Source organism: Muntiacus reevesi, chromosome 9, assembly GCF_963930625.1.
Source record: "Muntiacus reevesi chromosome 9, mMunRee1.1, whole genome shotgun sequence".
Classification (NCBI taxonomy): Eukaryota; Metazoa; Chordata; class Mammalia; order Artiodactyla; family Cervidae; genus Muntiacus; species Muntiacus reevesi.
The window spans coordinates 15,406,489-15,426,435 of NC_089257.1; the positions used below are offsets into that span (position 1 = coordinate 15,406,489).

Genomic DNA, 19,947 nt, shown 5'->3' on the forward strand with positions numbered 1-19,947 from the left:
AGTAAATCAGACCCAGAAACTTGAGCTCATTTAAAGCAGTTAGGTGATTTCTTACACATCAGCTACATTTGATTTCATTTCCTGGAACCAGTGTTTCTTTTAATCTTTTCCAATCCAAAAAGCATTCTCTTTGATAAGGAGACTAAATCAAAACAAGAAGTGAATGCTTTGTTTTCTCTCTTTCATTCATTAATATGATACCATCCACCTAGGCCTCACTGTTGTTTTTTGCTCTGATGTAATTTTTTAAAAAGGAAGATTTTTTACATTGTCTTCAGTATTTGGTCACAATTCTCAAGTCTTCCTAGTCTCTTATTTTCCCTTTAATACAATGTAAGTATAAATATTCATTTATATATGTGTGTGTGTGTGTGTGTGTGTGTGTGTATATATGTATATATATATAGTTGACCTTCGAACAACACAGGTGTTAGGGGCTCCAGCCCCCCATGCAGTTGAAAATTTGCAGAACTTTTTACTCTCCCCAAACTTAACTACTAATAGCCTACTGTTGATCTGAAGCCTTATTGGTAACATAAACAGTCAATTAACACACATTTTGTATATTATATTATTATATACTGTGTTCTTACAATAAAATAAGCTAGAGAAAAGAAGACATTATTAGGAGAATCATAAGGGAGAGAAAATACATTTATAGTACTGTACTGTATTTATACCATAAAGTTTACATAGTCTGTCTACAAGTGAATCATGTGTCAGCACCTACATAAATATTGTCAAAACACTGTAATGTTATGTGTATTACTAACATTTATTAGAGTTGGGCCATTAAGAAGGCTAAGAACTGAAGAATTGATGCGTTCAAACTGTGATGCTGAAGAAGACACTTGAGAGTCCCCTGGACTGCAACGAGATCCAAGCAGTCCATCCTAAAGGAAATCGGTCCTGAATATTCATTGGAAGGACTGAGGCTGAAGCTGAAGCTCCAATACTTCGGCCACCTGATTCGAACTGCTGACTCATTTGAAAAGACCCTGATGCTGGGAAAGATTAAGAGCAAGAATAGAAAGGGCAAACAGAGGATGAGACGGTTGGATGGCATCACCAACTCAATGGACATGAGTTTGAGCAAACTCCGGGAAAAAGTGAAGTACAGGGGAGCCTGGTGTGCTGCAGTCCAAGGGGTCGCAAAGAGTCAGACACGACTTAGGGACTTAGCAACGATATGTGAAAAAGAAATCCATATTTATTTACAGGTATAATGGTTCATGTATTGATAACAAAGAAGTAGCAATACGATTGCTTTATGGTAGCCTACCTGACCCACCTCTTGAGAAACCTGTATGCAGGTCAGGAAGCAGCAGTTAGAACTGGACATGAACCAACAGACTGGTTCCAAATAGGAAAAGGAGTACGTCAAGGCTGTATATTGTCACCCTGTTTATTTAACTTATATGCAGAGTACATCATGAGAAACGCTGGGCTGGAGGAAGCACCAGCTGGAATCAAGATTTCTGGGAGAAATATCAATAACCTCAGATATGCAGATGACACCACCCTTATGGCAGAAAGTGAAGAGGAACTAAAAAGCCTCTTGATGACAGTGAAAGAGAGTGAAAAAGTTGGCTTAAAGCTCAACATTCAGAAAACTAAGATCATGGCATCTGGTGCCATCGCTTCATGGGAAATAGATGGGGAAACAGTGGCTTACTTTATTTTTCTGGGCTCCGAAATCACTGCAGATGGTGATTGCAGCCATGAAATTAAACGACACTTGCTCCTTGGAAGTAAAGTTATGACCAACCTAGATAGCATATTAAAAAGCAGAGACATTACTTTGCCAACAAAGGTCCGTCTGGTCAAGGCTATGGTTTTTCCAGTGGTCATATATGGATATGAGAGTTGGACTGTGAAGAAAGCTGAGCGCAGAAGAATTGATGCTTTTGAACTGTGGTGTTGGAGAAGACTCTTGAGAGTCCCTTGGACTGCGAGGAGATCCAACCAGTCCATCCTAAAGGAGATCAATCAGTCCTGGGTGTTCACTAGAAGGATTGATGCTGAAGCTGAAACTTTGGCCATCTCATGCGAAGAGTTGACTCATTTGAAAAGACCCTGATGCTGGGAAAGATTGAGGGCAGGAGAAGGGGACAACAGAGGATGGGATGGCTGGATGGCATCACCGCCTTGATGAACATGGGTTTGAGTAAGCTCCAGGAGTTGGTGATGGACAGGGAGGCCTGGCGTGCTTCTATTTATGGGTTCGCAAAGAGTCGGACACGACTAAGTGACTGAACTGAACCTATATATAAACGAATGAATCATTATAAAAATTTTATGGCATACAGTATTACAGTCATATTCATGATACAGCACTGGAAATATTGCTACATTAAAAAAAACCACTTACAAATGATGACAGGATAAAACAAAGTTTCTCCAATTATAAGAAAGAGAAGCATACTGTATGGTAATGTAATTCTCTGAACGCAAAGTTTTAGTAAACTAGGAAGAAGACTAATAGATTGTTAATTTTGTATTAAATATCACTCACCTCATGCCTGTGTAAGGATAGGCTATCAACCTCAATACCAGTCTTGCACACACTGGTTTTTTTTTTTTAATTTTTACATTCTTTTTACCTTTATTTTGTTATATAATTCAAGGGAATCTCTAACAAAAAGGAAAAATGTATTTTCTAATTTTTAATTGGAAAAAAGTTCAATACTTTCCTGTAAAGAGTGTTGCAGAACTTAGAGTTTTTTTTCTTTTATTTTAATTGGAGGCTAATTACTTTACAATATTGTGGGGGTTTCTGCCATACAATGACATGAATCAGCCATGGGTGTACACGTGTTCCCCATCCTGAACTGCCCTCCCACCTCCCTCCCCATCCCACCCCTCAGGGTCATCCCAGTGCACCAGCCCTGAGCACCCTGTCTCATCCATCGAACCTGAACTGGAAATCTATTTCACATATGATAATATACATGTTTCAATGCTATTCTCTCAAATCATCCCACCCTCGCCTTCTCCCACAGAGTCCAAAAGTCTGTTCTTTACATCTGTGTCTCTTTTACAGTCTCACATATAGGGTCATCGTTACATCTTTCTAAATTCCATATATATGTGTTAATATACTGTATTGGTGTTTTTCTTTCTGACTGACTTCGCTCTGTATAATAGGCTCCAGTTTCATCCACCTCTTTAGAACTGATTCAAATGCACTCTTATTAATAGCTGAGTAATATTCCATTGTGTATATGTACCACAGCTTTCTTATCCATTCGTCTGCCAATGGACATCTAGGTTGCTTCCAATTCCTGGCTATTGTAAACAGTGCTGCGATGAACACTGGGGTACACGTGTCTCTTTCAATTCTGGTTTCCTTGGTGTGTATGCCCAGGAGTGGGATTGCTGGGTCATGTGGCAGTTCTATTTCCAGTTTTTAAGGAATCTCCACACTGTTCTCCATAGTGGCTGTACTAGTTTGCATTCCCACCAACAATGTAAGAGTGTTCCCTTTTCTCCACACCCTCTCCAGCATTTATTGCTTGTAGATTTTTGGATAGCAGCCATCCTGACCGGCGTGAGATGGTACCTCATTGTGGTTTTGATTTGCATTTCTCTGATAATGAGTGATGTTGAGCATCTTTTCATGTGTTTGTTAGCCATCTGTATGTCTTCTTTGGAGAAATGTCTGTTTAGTTCTTCGGCCCATTTTTTTGATTGGGTTGCTTATTTTTCTGGAATTGAGCTTCAGGAGTTGCTTGTATATTTTTGAGATTAACTCTTTGTCAGTTGCTTCGTTTGCTATTATTTTCTCCTACTCTGAAGGCTGTCTTTTCACCTTGCTTATAGTTTCTTTCGTTGTTGCACACACTGTTCTATGTGATGAATATTTAGGTGATGATAATGGTAACGACACAAAAACAACTCATACATTTCTTGCTATTCAGTTATTAGATTTTCACACAAAGATACCGCCCCCCCCCCCTGCCACATACACAACAGATAGGTTTATTAACTGTATAACATGATTATTTACTATTATTAAGTGGAAGTGGACCATCATAAAGGTCTTCACGCTGAGTAGGCTGAGGAGGAGGAGGGGTTGGTCTTGTCTCAGGGGTGGCAGAGGTGGAAGGGGAAGCAGGAGAGGCAGGCACACTGGGTGTAATTTTACGGAAATATATTGGAAATTTGCCTGACCTTTTTTGCTTTTTCATTTTTCTAAAAATATTTCTATATAGTACTCATCTTTCTTTTACTGTTTGCTTTAGTTTCAATGCCTGTATCATAGAGGGGTCCATGTCACAGAAGTCAAAAGCAATCATGAGTAACTGGAACCCTTCTGCCAGAATGTCTAAAGTCAGTATGTTTTCTGGCACGACTTGTACGTCTTCTTCATTGCCTGGCACTAGTTAGGAAGCACTCATCTCCATCAAGTCATCTTCTGTTAATTCCTCTCATTTGGTGTCTATTAGTTCTTGAATTTCTCCATATCTTGAAACTCTCACCACCGCGCCCCTGCTTTTTCTTTTTTATCCCACCATCTTTCATGGTTTCCTTGACTGGCTCTGTTGTAAATCCTGTGAAGTCATGTACAACATCTGGACACAGTCTTCCCCAGCAGGAATTTATTGTTTTGGGCTTGATGGCTTTCATGGCTTTTTCCGCAGCAACAATGGCATCTTCAGTGGTGTAATCCTTATAGACTTTCATGATGTTTCCTCTATTGGGGTTCTCTTTCATAGTGTTGACAATCCTTTCCCTAGAGCACTGTGTGTAATGAGCCTTAAAGGTCCTTATTATCCCCTGAATTAGAGATTGTGTTTGGGGGCTAGCAGACCACTCTGAAGCCTTTATTACTGAATTCATGAGGTTCTGGGTGGTCGAGGCATTGTCCAAAATAAAAAGCACTTTAAGAGGCAGTCCCTTACTGGCAAGGTACTTCCAGATTTAGGGACAAAATGTCGATGAAACCAATCTAGAAAAAGGACTCCTGTTGTCCAGGTCTTCTCCCTGTACAACTTAAAAAGACTGGGAGCTGGTGTTTATCTCTTTCCTTTGAGGTCTGAAGGCTGGATGAGGGTAGTCCTGATCACACACGTGACTGAAATTGCAAAAAACAGTGGAGTTAGCTTATTTCCTTCTGCCTTAAATTCTGGTGCGCACTTCTCTTCTTTACTAATAAATGTCCTTTATGGCATTCTTTTTTTTCTAGAATAGGGCACTTTCGTCTGCACTAAAAACCTGTCCAGACAGATATCTTTTCTCCTCAGTGATTTTCTTAATTGCTTCTGGGAACTTTTCTGTTGCCTCTTGGTTGGCAGAAGCTGCTTCTCCTGTTATCTTGATGTTTTTTTAAGCCAAAACTCTTTCTAAAATTATCAAACCACCTTTTGCTGGCATTAAATTCTCCAGCTTTAGATCGTTCAATTTCCTTTTGCCTTAAGTTGTCATATAATGACTTCACTTTTTCTCAAATCATATTAGAGTCTATCAGTATGCCTTTCTTACAGTAATTCTGCACCCACATGAAAGCTGAATTTTCAAGGAGATAAAAATAGAAATATTCAATATTTCCCCAAAAGTGCAAGGTTTCTGCACTTGCTGACCTAGCTGCAGCAATGTCACACAGAAGTGCTTTTTTTTTTTTTTTAAAGAATGGTCCTTACATTGGATTCATTTATCTTGAAATGGTGGGCAATCACAGCTGCAGACCTCAATCTATGGTACATATCAAGCAATTCAACTTTTTCTTGTCATGTCATGACTTTTCTCTGCTTTTTAGGAGCACTTCCAACATCACAAGTGGCTCTTCATATGGGTCCAATGGTGTCTTTCAAGGTTTACAATATTGCACTAAATGTGATGAAAAATACATGAGATCTGCAGGGGATTACTTTTAACGTGATAAGCAGTACTGGAGCTATGAACCGCCCAGGTGGAAAGAGTTGGTGTCACATGGCATTTTAAGTGGATACTCAGGATGTTTGAGCTCACTGCAATAGCAACAGGGGGGTCTCTACAAAGTTATTACAGTAGAACAGTGAGTACTAGAATTAATTTTATACAGTTATGATTTAATATTGTCTTTATATTTGTTTATATTTCTCTAGACCGCAAATGATGCTATGTAAGTATGTGCATAAGTTTTTATAAACTTTTTATTTGACTATTTTTATGGGCTTCCCTTGTGGCTCAGATGGTAAAGAATCCGCCTGCAATGTGGGAGACCTGGGTTCGATCCCTGGTTGGGAAGATCCCCTGGAGAAGGGAAAGGCTACACACTCCAGTATTCCGGCCTGGAGAATCCCATGGACTGTAGAGTCCATGGGGTCGAAAAGAGTCGGTCACAACTGAGCGACTTTTGCTTTTCATGGTGGTGTTTAAATGGGCTTCCCAGGTGGCACTGGTGGTAAAGAACCTGTCTGCCAATGCAGGAGACCTAAGAGACTCAGGTTTGATCCCTGGGTCAGGAAGGTCCCCTGGAGGAGGGCTGGCAACCTACTCCAGTATTCTTGCCTGGAGAATCCTACGGACAGGGGAGCTTGGCAGGCTATATGGTCCATAGCGTCGCACAGAGTTGGACACGTCTGAAATGACTTAGCACATATGCATGGTAGTCAATGACAAAATAGACTATCATCTACGTTTATTTGGCGTTTATGACATATCTAACTTAATTTTTCTTTTTTTAGGTATTTCTAGGCTACATGGTTCATCTGTGAGCTTTTCCAAATTGTTGCAAATCTCTAAAAAAATTTCCAATATATTTATTGAAAAAAATTCACACAGTTCAAACCCATGTTGTTCAAGGGCCAACTAAACTCTGAACAAGGCACTTTGCTAGATGCTAGCCCAGGGGTCCACACAGCATCGGACACGACTGATCTGACTTAGCAGCAGCGGCGGCAGCCCAGGGGTAAGAAAGACATAAAAATGTCCTTATGAAGATAACAGTCTAATGAGGAAGACAGAATTTACGTAAACATTTATAGGTATGAAAAATGTTAGGAAAAGAAGCATATTATAAGAAGCATATTAAATCTTATTTAAAAGTTCAGAAAAGTCTTCCTAGGAAAAGAGACATTTAAAAAGATATATTACTGAGCTTGGTTCAAGACGGCAGAGTAGAAGGACGCGTGCTCATCTCATCCCGAGAGAAGACTGAAAGGGCAACGAGCTGTTGAACAACCATCAACAGGAGGACACTGGAGCCCATCAAAAAAAGATATCCCATGTCCAAAGACAAAGGAGAAGCCGCAACGAGGCGGGAAGAGGCTTGAGCATGTTTAATTGCTAGTAGGAGAAGCAGTAAGGTATTTTTAAATTTTTTATTATTTTTAGTTTTTATTTTTTTAATTTTTTTTTTGCAGTAAGGTATTTTGATAGATTCCAGGGGTCAGCAAACTTGGGCTCCTGCCTGTTTTTGTAAATAAAATTGTATTGGAACACCTCCCCCCCCCAAAAAAAGATTATATTAAAAACAGGAGGAAATACTTTCAAACTCATTTTATGAGACCAGCATAATCCTGACACTCACACCAGACAGATATTACAAGAAAAGAAAACTGCAGACTAAAATACATTATGCAGATAGCTGAAAATCATTAACAAAATGTTAACAAAAGGAATCCAATGATATATATATATAAATAATAATAAATCATGGCTAAGGTAGATTTATTCACATTAATAGCATAAAGGGGAAATCATATGTTATCTCAATAGATGCAGAAAAACAATAAAAAAATGAATACCAATTCACAATAAAAATTCTCAGTATATGTATACCTATGGATGATTCATGTTAATATTTGGCAGAAAACAACAAAATTCTGTAAAGCAATTATCCTTCAATTAAAAAAATTAAATTAAAAAAAATTCTGAGCAAACTAAGAATAAAAGTTAACTTCCTCAGCCTAATATAGGACATTGACAAGAAGCCTCATATTTAATCTGAAACACTGATAACTCTTCTGCCATGATTGGGAACAAAGCAAAGATATCTGCTCTCACCACTTCTATTCAACATTGTAATGAGGTCCTACTCTGGCAATAAAGATAGGTAAAGATAACCCATAGAGACCTGAAAGGAAGAAATAAAAGTGCCTCTAATTGGCATATGACATGATTTTGTATGTAGAAGATTCTAAGGAATCTACAAAAAAGCTATGGAACTAATAAGTGAATTTAGCAAAGTCTCAAGAGATAAGAGAAATATCCAAAAAGCAATTATATTTCTAAGTTCTTGCAATGAAAAGTTGTAAAGAAAATAGAGTTTAAAAATAATGCTACTTAAAATAGTAGCACAAAACTTGAAATATATAAATTGATTTAGTAAAATATGTAAGATCTGTATATTAAACACTATAAAGTATTGCTGAGAGACATTAAAGAAGGTACATACAGTACCTTTCTGTTGTAATCAAGACTAAAGTTCAACAAGTAGATCAATGGAACAAAATAGAGAATCCAGAAATACACCCACACTTATATAATCAACTGATTTCTTTTATAAACGAACCAAAAAAATTAAGTGGGAAAGGTAAAGTCTTTCAAAGAGTGGTGCTGAAATAAACAACCAGCTATCCATATGGAAAAAAACAAAACAAAAAATCCTGATATCAACTTCAAACCACACACAAAAATTAATTCAAGATGGATTATATATCTAAATGTAAAAGTAAACTTCTAAAGCTTTTAGAAGAAAATGTAGAGTAATAGTCTTATAAACGTATTTAAGGCAAAGATTTTTTTAGAGTGGACCCAAAAGGTCTACCCATAAAAGAAAAAATTCATAAAATAGACTTCAAACTTCTGCTCTATAAAAGACTCCATTAAGGAAACAAATAAGCCAAAGAGTGAGAGAGATTTACAATATGACTGGCAACCAGAATATATAAAGAACTGTTTTAATGATTATAATAAACAACCCACTAAAAAATAGGCAAAAGATGTGAAGAGGCATTTCACAGAGGAAATGGCCAATAAACAATAAAAAAGTGTTCAACATCATTAGTCATCAGGAAAACACAAATCAAAATCACAATGAGAGAGTAGAAAGGCTACTTCAGACCTGTTAGAAAGGCTGAAATTAAAGATTCCGCTTGCCTGAATTCGAGGGGAGTTTGGGGGAGAATGGATACATGTATATACATGGCTGAGTCCTCTACTGTCTACCTGAATCTATCACAGCACTGCTAATTGACTATACTCCAATATAAAATAAGAAGCTAAAAAAACGTCTGCTTGCTTCAGAAGAACGTATATTAAAACTGGCACAATACAGAGATTCTTTACAACACTGAGCCAACTGGAGCTTCCCACCTGCTGATGCAGGAGACACAAGAGACATGGGTTTGATCCTTGAGTCGGGAAGATCCCCTGGAGTAGGAAATGGCAACCCACTCCATTCTTGCCTGGAGAATCCCATGGACAGAGGAGCCTGGCGGGCAACATCCCTAGGGTCACAAAAGGTTGGACATGACTGAGCGACAGAGCGCACACAGAGAGATTAGCATGGTCCCTGTGCAAGGATGACATTCACGTTTGTGAAACATCCCATATTTTAAAAATGACTGTATTGTGGTAATCATTTCACAATATATACATATATCAAATCATTGTATAGTACACGTTAGACCTACAGAATGTTACATGTCAATTATATCTCAAAGTTGGGGGAAAAAAGATTGACAACACCAAATATTAGCAAGGATGTGTAACAACTGAAATTTTCAGACATTGCTGATAGGAGTGTAAAACAGTACAACCAATTTGGAAAACAGTTTGTCAGTGATTTTACCCTTAGATATTTATCCAAGAGAAATAAAAACATATATCCACAAAATTCATCTTCCTTTCATGATTAAAAACTCTGAACAAATTGGATATAGAAGGAAAGTACCTCAACAAAATAAAGGCTGTATATGACGACTCCACTGCTTATACCATATTCAGTGGTGAAAGGTTGAAAGCTCTCCCTCTGAAGATCAGGAACAAGACAAGGGTGCCTATTCTCATCATCCCTGTTCAACATAGTACTGCAATTTTTAACCAGAGCAATTGGGCAAGAAAAAGAAATAAAAAGCATCCATATGAGAGAGGAGGAAGTAGAACTGTCTCTGTTTGTAGATGATACAATCTTATATATAGAAAATCTTAAAAACTCCAATCTAATCCCTAAACTGTTAGAATTAATAAATCAAATCCAGTAAAGTTACAGGACACAAAACCAACATACAAAAATCAGTTGCATTTTAATACACTAACAACAAACTACCTGAAAAAGAAAGTAAGAAAACAATCCCATTCACAATAGCATCCAAAACAATAAAATACTTAGGAATAAATTCATTCAAGGAAGTGAAAGATATGTACATCGAAAGCTACAAGAGTCTGATCAAAGAAACTGAAGACACAAACAAACGCAAAGATATTCATGTTCACCAACTGCAAGAATCAATAATGTTAAAATGCTCATACTACCGGAAGCCATATATAGATTCAACGTAATCCCTATCAAAATTCCAATGGCATTTTTCACAGAAACAGAAATAAAACCTTAAAATTCATATGAAACCACAAAAGACCCTGAAGAACTAAAGCAATTCTGAGAAGGAAGAATAAAGTAGGAGGCATGACACGTCTTGACTTCAAACAATACTATGAAGCTAAAGTAATCAAAACAGTATGGTACTGGTATAAAAACAGACACATAGAACAATGGAACAAACTCGAGAACCCAGAAATAAGCCCATATGTACAGTCAACTAACATTTGGCAAGATAGCTAAGAAAGAATAGTCTCTTCAATAAATGGTGCTGGGAAAATTGGACACTCACATGCAAAATAACTAAATTAGACCTCTATTTTACACCACACACAAAAAATGGTTTAAAGGCTAATATAAGACCTAAAACTTTCTTCTTCTCCTAGAAGAAAGCATAAGGGAAAACATCCTTGATATTGATCTTGGCACCAATTTTTCTGAATATATGACACCAAAAGCATATGCAACAAAAGCAAAAATAAACAAGAGAGATATCAGACTAAAAAGTTGTTGCACAGCAAAAGAAACAAAATAAAATGAAAAAGCAGAATTCCCTGTTAGCCTAGTGATTAGAACTCCATGCTTCCACTGTAGGGGGCACAAGTTTGATCCCTGATTGTGGAATTAAGATCCTGCATGCCACAAAGCATGGCCAAAAAAAAAAAGAAGAAGAAAGAAAAGGAAACCTACAGAATGGGAGAAAATATCTGTAAGTCATGTATCTGATAAGGGGTTAATATTGAATATATATGGGGAACTCAACTCAATAGCAAAACACCAAATAATCCAATTTAAAAGGGGCAGAAGACTCAGACATTTTTCCAAAGAAGACATAGGTGGCCAACAGACAGATGAAAACATGCAACATCACTAATCATCAGAGAAATTTAAATAAAAACCACACGAGATATCACCTCACACCTCTCAGGATGGCTATCATCAAAAAAGACAACAAAGACAACAAAGATGTGGAAAAAAGGGAACACTTGTATACTTCTGGTGCAATTGTATATTGGTGCAGTCACTATGAAAAACAGTATGGAGGTTCCTTAAAAAATTAAAAACAGTACTAACATATGATTCATCAGTTTCACTTCTAGATATTTACCCAAAAAAAACAAAAACACTATTTCAAAAACATATCTGCACACCAATGTATGTGTTTGCTGCAGTATTATTTACAATAGACAAGATATGGAGGCAACCTGTGTCCATTGACAGATGAATGGATAAAGAAGATGTGGTATACATATATGTAATGCAATATTAGTCAGCCACAAAAAAGAAATCTTGCCATCTGAAACAACACTGATGAATCTAGAGGGTTTCACACTAAGTGAAATAAATTAGACGGAGAAAGACAAGTACTATGTGATCTCACTTATACTTGGAATCTAAAAAACAAAACAAACAAACAAAATGAAAATAATCTCACAGACACAGAGAACAAATGAGTGGGGGGACAAAAGAGGTGAAGTGGATTAAGAGGTACAAACTTTCAGTTATAAAATAAATAAGCCACAAGGATGTAACATACAGTACAAGGAATATGGTCAGTAATAGCATAATAACTTTGCATGGGGCCAAATGGATATCAGACTTATGATGATTACTTCATAATGGATGCAAATATCAAATCACTATGTAGTATACCAGAAACTAACATAATACAGTACATCAACTATATTTAAAAAAAAAAAAGACAAGTGCTGGCAAGAATGTGGAGAAATGGTAACTCTCATGCATTACTGGTGGGAATGTAAAATGGTACAGCCACTTTAGTAGGCAGGCAGTCTTTCCAGGTGGCTAAGCAGTAAAGAATTCACCTGCAATGCAGGAGCCACAAGAGACATGGGTTTGATCCCCGGGTTGGGAAGACCCCCTGGAGGAAGGCATGGCAACCCACTCCAGTGTTCTTGCCTGGAGAATCCCATGGACAGAGGAGCCTAGAGGGCTGCAGTCCATAGAGTTGCAAGGAGTTGGACACGACTGAAGGGGCTGAGCATGCACGCACAGGTAGGCAAACAGTTCCTTAAACGTTAAACGTAGAACTATCATGTGATCCAGCATCCCACCACTAGGTACACATCTAAGTGTGTGTGTGCGTGCTTAGTCACTTCAGATGGGTCCAACTCTTTGTGACCCTATGGACTGTAGCCTGCCAGGCTCTTCTGTGCATGGGATTCTCCACGCAAGAATACTGGAGTGGGTTGCCATGCCCTCCTCCAGGGGATTTTCCTGACCCAGGGACTGAACCCACCTCTCTTACGTCTCCTGCATTGGCAGGAGGGTTCTTTACCACTAGCGCCACCCGGGAAGCCCAGGTTCACACAAAAACTTCTACACAAACATAGATACAATGACCCAAATGTCTGTCACTGGATGAGTAGATAAATATCAGTTGTATACCCATACAATGAAATACTATTTGGCCATAAAAAAGAACTAAAGTATGGATATGATAAGCGAAACAACATGGATGAACCCTGAAAATACCATGCTGAGTGAAAGAAACCAGACACAGAAGCTCCCGTACTGTACGGGTCCTTCTATACGAAACGCCAGAACAGGCAAGTCCAGAGAGACAGACAGGAGACTGGTGGTTGCCTAGGGCTGGAAGTAGGTCGGTGACTGGTGGAAAAGAGCAGGGGTAATTAGTAATTAGAGTTACTTCTGAGTATGCTTTCTTTTGAGGGTGAGTGGGTGATGAAAATGCTCTAAAACTGATTGTGGTAATTGTTGCACAACTCTGTGAATATACTAAACACCATTGAATGGCATGCTTTAAATAAGACAATTGTGTGACGTGTGAGTTATATTTCAATCGAGTTGTTATTAAATATTTTTTTTAAAGAATCACTTATACCATTCTTTGCTGTGAATTTTGTTTTCTTCATACAATATTCTACTGGATTTTTAGAGCTTTCACTACTGAATTTTAGGAAATCTGTACGTCAGGAAATCAGCCCTTCACTTGTGATATGTTACAAATACTTCTCCTTGTTTGTTGTTAATCTTTTATCTACAGAATTTTTTTGTCAAGCAGATTTTCCATCTTTTTAATCTAATGAAATATACCAATCTTTTATGGCCTTTGATTTTTTTTTTGGTCAGTCATATTAAAAAAGGCTTTTCCTTCTATTAAAGTATAAAAGTATTTTCCTGTGGTTTCTTTGAGCATGTTTATAGATTCATCTTTTTTAAAAAAAGAGTTACATTCCTTTTAACTTTAAAGAAATTTTAAATGTACTTATTTACTTTTGGCTGTGCTGGGTCTTCATTGCTGCTGGTTGTGGTGAGCAGGGGCTCCTCTCTCGTTGCGGTGCGCTGGCTTCTGATCAGGGTGGCTTCCCTTGTTGCAGATCACAGGCTCTAGGCGCATGGGTTTCAGTAGTTGCGGGTCCCAGGCTCTAGGGCACAGGCTTAATAGTAATGCATGGGCCTAATTGCTCTGAGGTACATGGGGTCTTCCCAGATCAGGGATCGAACCCATGTCTCATGCATTGGCAGGCAGATCCTTTACCACTGAGCCACCAGGGAAGCCCCATGGCTTCATTTTTTTAACACTGAAATTTTTGATCCATCTGAAATTTATTTTCATGAAAGGCGTAAGGAAGGAATCCAACTTCATTTTTTAAAAGGTGGCTACCAATTATGCTCATTGATTTTAAATGTCCTCCCTCCTCCAACACAGGTTAACTCCATTTCACATTTGGGTCAATTTCTAGACTTCTCATTCGGGTTCACTGATTAGTCACTTACCTATTCATGTTCTAGTAATGAATGTCTGTGTGGCATAGTTATGAAGAGCATGTACACTGGAGCCAGAGTACCCCGAGTTTAAATTCAACCTCTGCCACTCATTAACTCTGTGAACTTGAGCAAGTTAATCTCCTTGGGCTGTTGTGAGGATTAAATGAATTATCTCAAAAGTGCTTAAATCTGGCACACAGTGTTTTGCCTTAGTTATTATTAGTGGAATTATTATAGCCTTAGAATAGTTTCTAATATCTGGAAGGAGCTACTACTCTTTTTTCTTTCTCAGGATATTCCTGGTTATTCTAGCCTATTTAGTTTTCCTGTATAAGCTTTACAATCAGCATGTCTCACAAAATATAAGCAAACAAAATTAAATCCTCTTGATATTCTTCTGAGATTATGGTAATTATAAATTAAATTAGGGAGAACTGACAGCTTTATGATGGTTAGGGCTTTCTTTCTAAGAACACAGTATGCCTTTCCATATGCCCAAGCTTTCTTTTGAGTTCTTCAGTGGGGTTTTAAGGCTTCCTTCATACAGTTCTTGCATATTCTTGTTGGTTTATTCCTAGGTATTTTATCTTCATTTGCTATAGGAAGGGACTTTTCTTCTTGTTTGATTATATAAAGGCTATTATTTTTAAAATAAATGTTTGGTTTTAGTATATTTTGTCCAGCCACCTTGCTGAATCTTCATAAATTTTTCTTGTTTATTTATTTGGCTGCATCAGATCTTAGTTGGGGCACATAGGATCTTCACTGTAGTATGTGGGTTCAGAAGTTGTGGTGCTTGGGTTTAGCTGCCCCAGGACATGTGGTATCTTAGTTCCCTGACCAATGATTAAACCTGTGTCCTCTGTGACGGAAGGCAGATTCTAAACCACTGGATCACCAGGGAAGTCCCCTTCATAATGTTTATAATAGATTTCAGTTTGGTTGTCTTTGGCTTTCCAAGTAAGCAACTGTATTGCCTGCAAATAATGCAATTTTTCCTTCTTTAAAATTTTCATTGTCTTTTATTTCCTTCTCCTGCCTAATAGTACTTTTTTTTTTAACAGAAAGTAAATTTTTCTATATCCTCTTAAACTTAGTGACACAAGATTCCTGTTTATAATTGAACAATGGAAATGTATCACTTCTTCTTCTAAAGATACAGTTTTTCTTAGAGGGCTGTTATCTTTTTTCCTTTTTAAAAAATTTATTTTTAATTGGAGGATAATTGCCTTAGTATATGTGCTGCCGAAGCAAGCGCTAATTGGAGGATAATTGCTTTACGATGCTGTAGCTTTCTGCCATGTATCAACATGAATCAGCCATAGGTATACAAATGTCACCACCCTGTTGAAATGCTCTCCCACCCCATCCCACCCCTCTAGGTTGTCAAGGAGCACTGGGCTAAGCTTCCTGCAAGATGCAGCAAATTCCCACTGGCTATGGAAGAATTGACACTTTCGAATTGTGGTGCTGGAGGACTCGAGAGTCCCTTGGACTGCAAGGAGATCCAACGAGTCAATCCTAAAGGAAATCAACCCTGAATATTCATTGGAAGGACTGATGCTGAAACTGAAGCTTCAATAATTTGGCCACCAGATGTGAAGAGCCAATTCATTGGAAAAGACTCTGCTGCTGGGAAAGATTGAGGGCAAGAGAAGAAGGGGCAACAGAGGATGAGATGGCTGGATGGCATCACCGACTCGATGGACATGAGTTTGAGCAAGCTCTGGGAAATAGTGAAGGACTGGGAAGCCTGGCATGCTGCAGCCCATGGGGTCACAAAGAGTTGGACCAACTTGGTGGCTGAACAACAACAATCTATTTTACATACATGGTAATACATATGTTTCAGTGCCACTCTCTCAATCCATCCCACCCTCTCCTTTCCCCTGCTGCGTCCACAAGTCTGCTCTCTATGTCTGCATTTCTATTGCTGCCCTACAAATAGGTTCATCAGTACCATTTTTCTAGATTCCATGTATATGCATTAATATATGGTATTGTTTTTCTCTTTCTGACTTAACTTCACTCTGTATAACAGGCTCTAGTTTCATCCACCTCACTAGAACTGGCTCAAATTCATTCCTTTTTATGTCCTGCTTAATAGTATTGACTAGTATCTTTAGAAAAATGTAAATAATGATTTGTTGTTGTTGTTTTTTATTCGCTAAGTCACGTCCAACTCTTTCGCGACCCCATGGGCTGTAGTCCAGCAGGCTCCTCTGTCCATGGGATTTCCCAGGCAGGAATACTGGAGTGGGTTCCCGTTTCCTTCTCCCGGGGGTCTTCCTGGACCAGGGATCCAACCCACGCCACCTGCACTGAGAGGTAGGTTCTTTACCACTGAGCCACCAGAGAAGCCCCAGAAATGACAATAGCAAACAGGAAATAGTGAACTTGTTTTTGTAATTACAGCTAGAACTCCTACCTCATATTTCTTCCTTTTGAGAGGGGGACATAATATGAAGGCAAATCAAAGATTTAAAATTAAAAAAAATTCAGATCTTCATGAAGATATGAGATATATGAGAAACAGACACGAGGAAAAGCTTCTATATTAAAAAAAACTGACTAGGTATACAAATATTATTCAGCATAACCTCTACTATGTAAAAACAATGTATAAAAAATATTAGACCAAGGAGAGAGGCCTTAGGAGCAATCAAAGCTGCTGACACCCTGATTTGGACTCCGAGTCTTCAGATTGTGAGAAAATAAAATTCTATTGTTTAAGCAAAAAAAAAACAACCAACAAAACTAGAAATAATTAGCAAATATATTAATGGTGAGTGGTATCAGTAGTGGATTTATAACTAATCATTTTTCTGCTTCATTATACTTTGTTGTACTACTATATTTCTATAATAGGCAAGTGTTTCTTTAATGCTCAGAAAAACGTAAACAGGAAATAAAAAGAATTAATCAAGTGCATTGCTTATTGGCTGAATGTGGCTTGGAACTTATGTCTTGATGTTTGAAATCCCTGTCGCCGTGCTCTCCTGACTCAGGCCAGTTTTATGATATGCATCAAGAATGCTTTATCTAGTTCTTCCACCTGGCTAGGTAGCCTACAGTATAATCTCACATGATGTCACTTTCTTCTTTCATCTGACTCCAGATGTTCTCCAACATGCTCCCACCCTCAGATCTGTGTCTAGATATCCATGCAGCTATAGATCTTTTCGAGTCCAAGCTGGTCTGTTTCTCTTAAGTCTCTTGAATATCTTGCTTTTTGTTGCCCATGATTCTCCCCACAAGACCTCTGCATAGCCCACAAGCAAACCTGCTTGTTGGTACTCCTGAGCAGTAACTCTTCTTGAGCAAGGATTTTTCTGAAGTTTTTGAACCCTGGGATGTCTCCTAAGACACTCATAGGAAGCCCTTCCCTAGCCAAGATGATAACCCATACAATTTTTGGAGATACAGTGTTCTTGGAGGAAGTCCAGAAACCATACTGATTGGCTTTATTACAAATTCATACAATCCAGCCTCGACTGGATGCTCATGACTACTGGGTAATCCTTCCAGTCATCTCCTTTGAACTTTGTATTGCATTCCTTACAGCAGCTGCCCCAGACATTTTCCATTCTCAAATTTCTAAACTAACCCTTTGCCCCCACCCCTTCACTCTAAGCAGACAACCTACTTTATTGAGGAGATTGAAGCCATCTAATTTAATCCTTCAATTTCCTTCCTCCATACCTTAAATTTCCCTGTGTCTTCACTTATCCTCACCTCTTCCTTCCCTCTCTCTCTTACTCTCCATCTGGGACCCTGCTCTGCCCATTATCTGCCTTATGCTTGCATCTTTCATCTTACCTTCTCCATTAACTCTTTGCTATCTACCCACATGTTTGAGCGTTCCTTTAATTTAAAAATCTTTCATAGTTTACTTACTAAAGCTACTTTCTTCTCCTTTTGCTTTTCAAAGCCAAATTTCTCAGAAGAGTGTGCTATATTCATTATCTCCTCTTTCTGACTACTCATTCATTCACTCAGTAACCCCTTCAATGTCCCTTCTATCACATCAAAACTGTTGTCTTGAAAGTTATGGATGAGCTCCCAATCACCATAGATTCAAAGGACATTTTTCTTAGTTCTTCACCTGTGACAACTGATACTGTTGTCCCTCCAATAATTGAAACTCTCCTCCTTTAGCTTATACAGTGGTATTGTATGCTATTTTTCTTCCTACATTCTGCTTCTTCCCTGATTCTTTTTCCTTCTCTCACCCTTTAAAGTTATGCATTCCCCAGAGTCCTTACCTTTCTCGCTCCCTACACTTTCATTCCTCAGTGATCTCATCCATTCACATGTTTTAAATTCTGATTATATTCCCACTTCTAATCTCTTCATCAGTCTTGAATCCCTGCTGGACAAGTTCATTTGAAAGGTTCACTGGCTTTTCAAACTCAATTGATTCCAAACCAAACTACAGTAGTAACTCTTGTAACCAATTCCACTTAAACTCAATGAGTCTTCTGTTCTCCACTTTTCATTTCTTAATAATATGCTTATGCTGCTATTTCTTGAGCTTTAAATCTTAGATATTATCTTTGGACTCTTAGTTGAAGATGATAGATTATCTTTTTTAACCACCCACACACATTTCCATCCTTTCATCTTTCTAATATATTAATGAGAAGACTCTTGAGAGTCCCTTGGACTGCAAGGAGATTCAACCAGTCCATCCTAAAGGAAATCAGTCCTGAATACTCATTGGAAGGACTAATCCTGAAGCTGAAACTCCAATACTCTGGCCACCTGATGCAAAGACTTGACTCACTGGAAAAGACTCTGATGCTGGGAAACATTGAGGGCAGGAGGAGAAGGGGACGACAGAGGATGAGATGGTTGGATGGCATCACAGACTCAATGGACATGAGTTTGAGCAAGCTCTGGGAGTTGGTGATTGACAGGGAGGCCTGGCGTGCTGCAGTCCATGGGGTTGCAAAAAGTCGGACACGACTGAGTGACTGAACTGAACCAATAGTGACAATTCTAGTTTAAAATATTCAGTATTTATATTTTTATACTACATAAATATTATTCACAGCCAAGCCACAAGCTGTGCTATTATTACATATTCTTTTTTTATACAACATTTTGTTTCTTTTGGAGTTACATCGTTCTTGGTTTGCTTGGAGTTTGTAAGTATTAATTACTATTTCTTTGACCGAAGTATTCATCTCTAATTCTCCAACCGAATGTAATCTAACACAACAGTTTCATCAGTTCTATTTTTAATGTTTTCTTGTAGGCATTCCTCCTGGAGATTTCTGACACTGCAATCTGAGCTGTTTGCTATCGACTTCATCCTGAGAGTTCCCGTTACTTCTTTCCTGTGTTGGATAGCTTTTTCCAGACCCTATAACTCCACCTTTTTAGATTTATTCTCATTTTTGGGTGAAACACATCCTCCAGTAGCTTCATGAGAAAAGTTGCATGGGAGTTAAAATTTATAAGCCCTTGCCTATCTAAAAATCTATATTCTGTTCTCATAGTTGATTAATAATTTGACTTGATAATCTTCCCTTAGCATTCTGAAAGCATTGCTCTGTTGCTCTACTGATTTTCAACTTCCAGCATTGTTGTTGAGAAGCCCATTGGCATTCTAATTCTTTTTCTCTGGAAGTTCAATTTTTCAGATGTTACATTTCTGGAGTAGG

At 38.1% G+C, this 19,947-nt stretch overlaps 1 protein-coding gene and 1 pseudogene across 2 annotated transcripts in view; one reads left to right on the top strand and one right to left on the bottom strand.

The window, feature by feature from the left end:
• CSTPP1 (centriolar satellite-associated tubulin polyglutamylase complex regulator 1) overlaps positions 1–19,947 on the bottom strand; it is a 199,373-nt gene that overhangs the window by 70,295 nt on the left and 109,131 nt on the right. The gene's annotated exons all lie outside the window — the stretch shown is intronic.
• On the top strand, positions 9,475–9,544 carry LOC136176117 (U6 spliceosomal RNA; annotated as a pseudogene).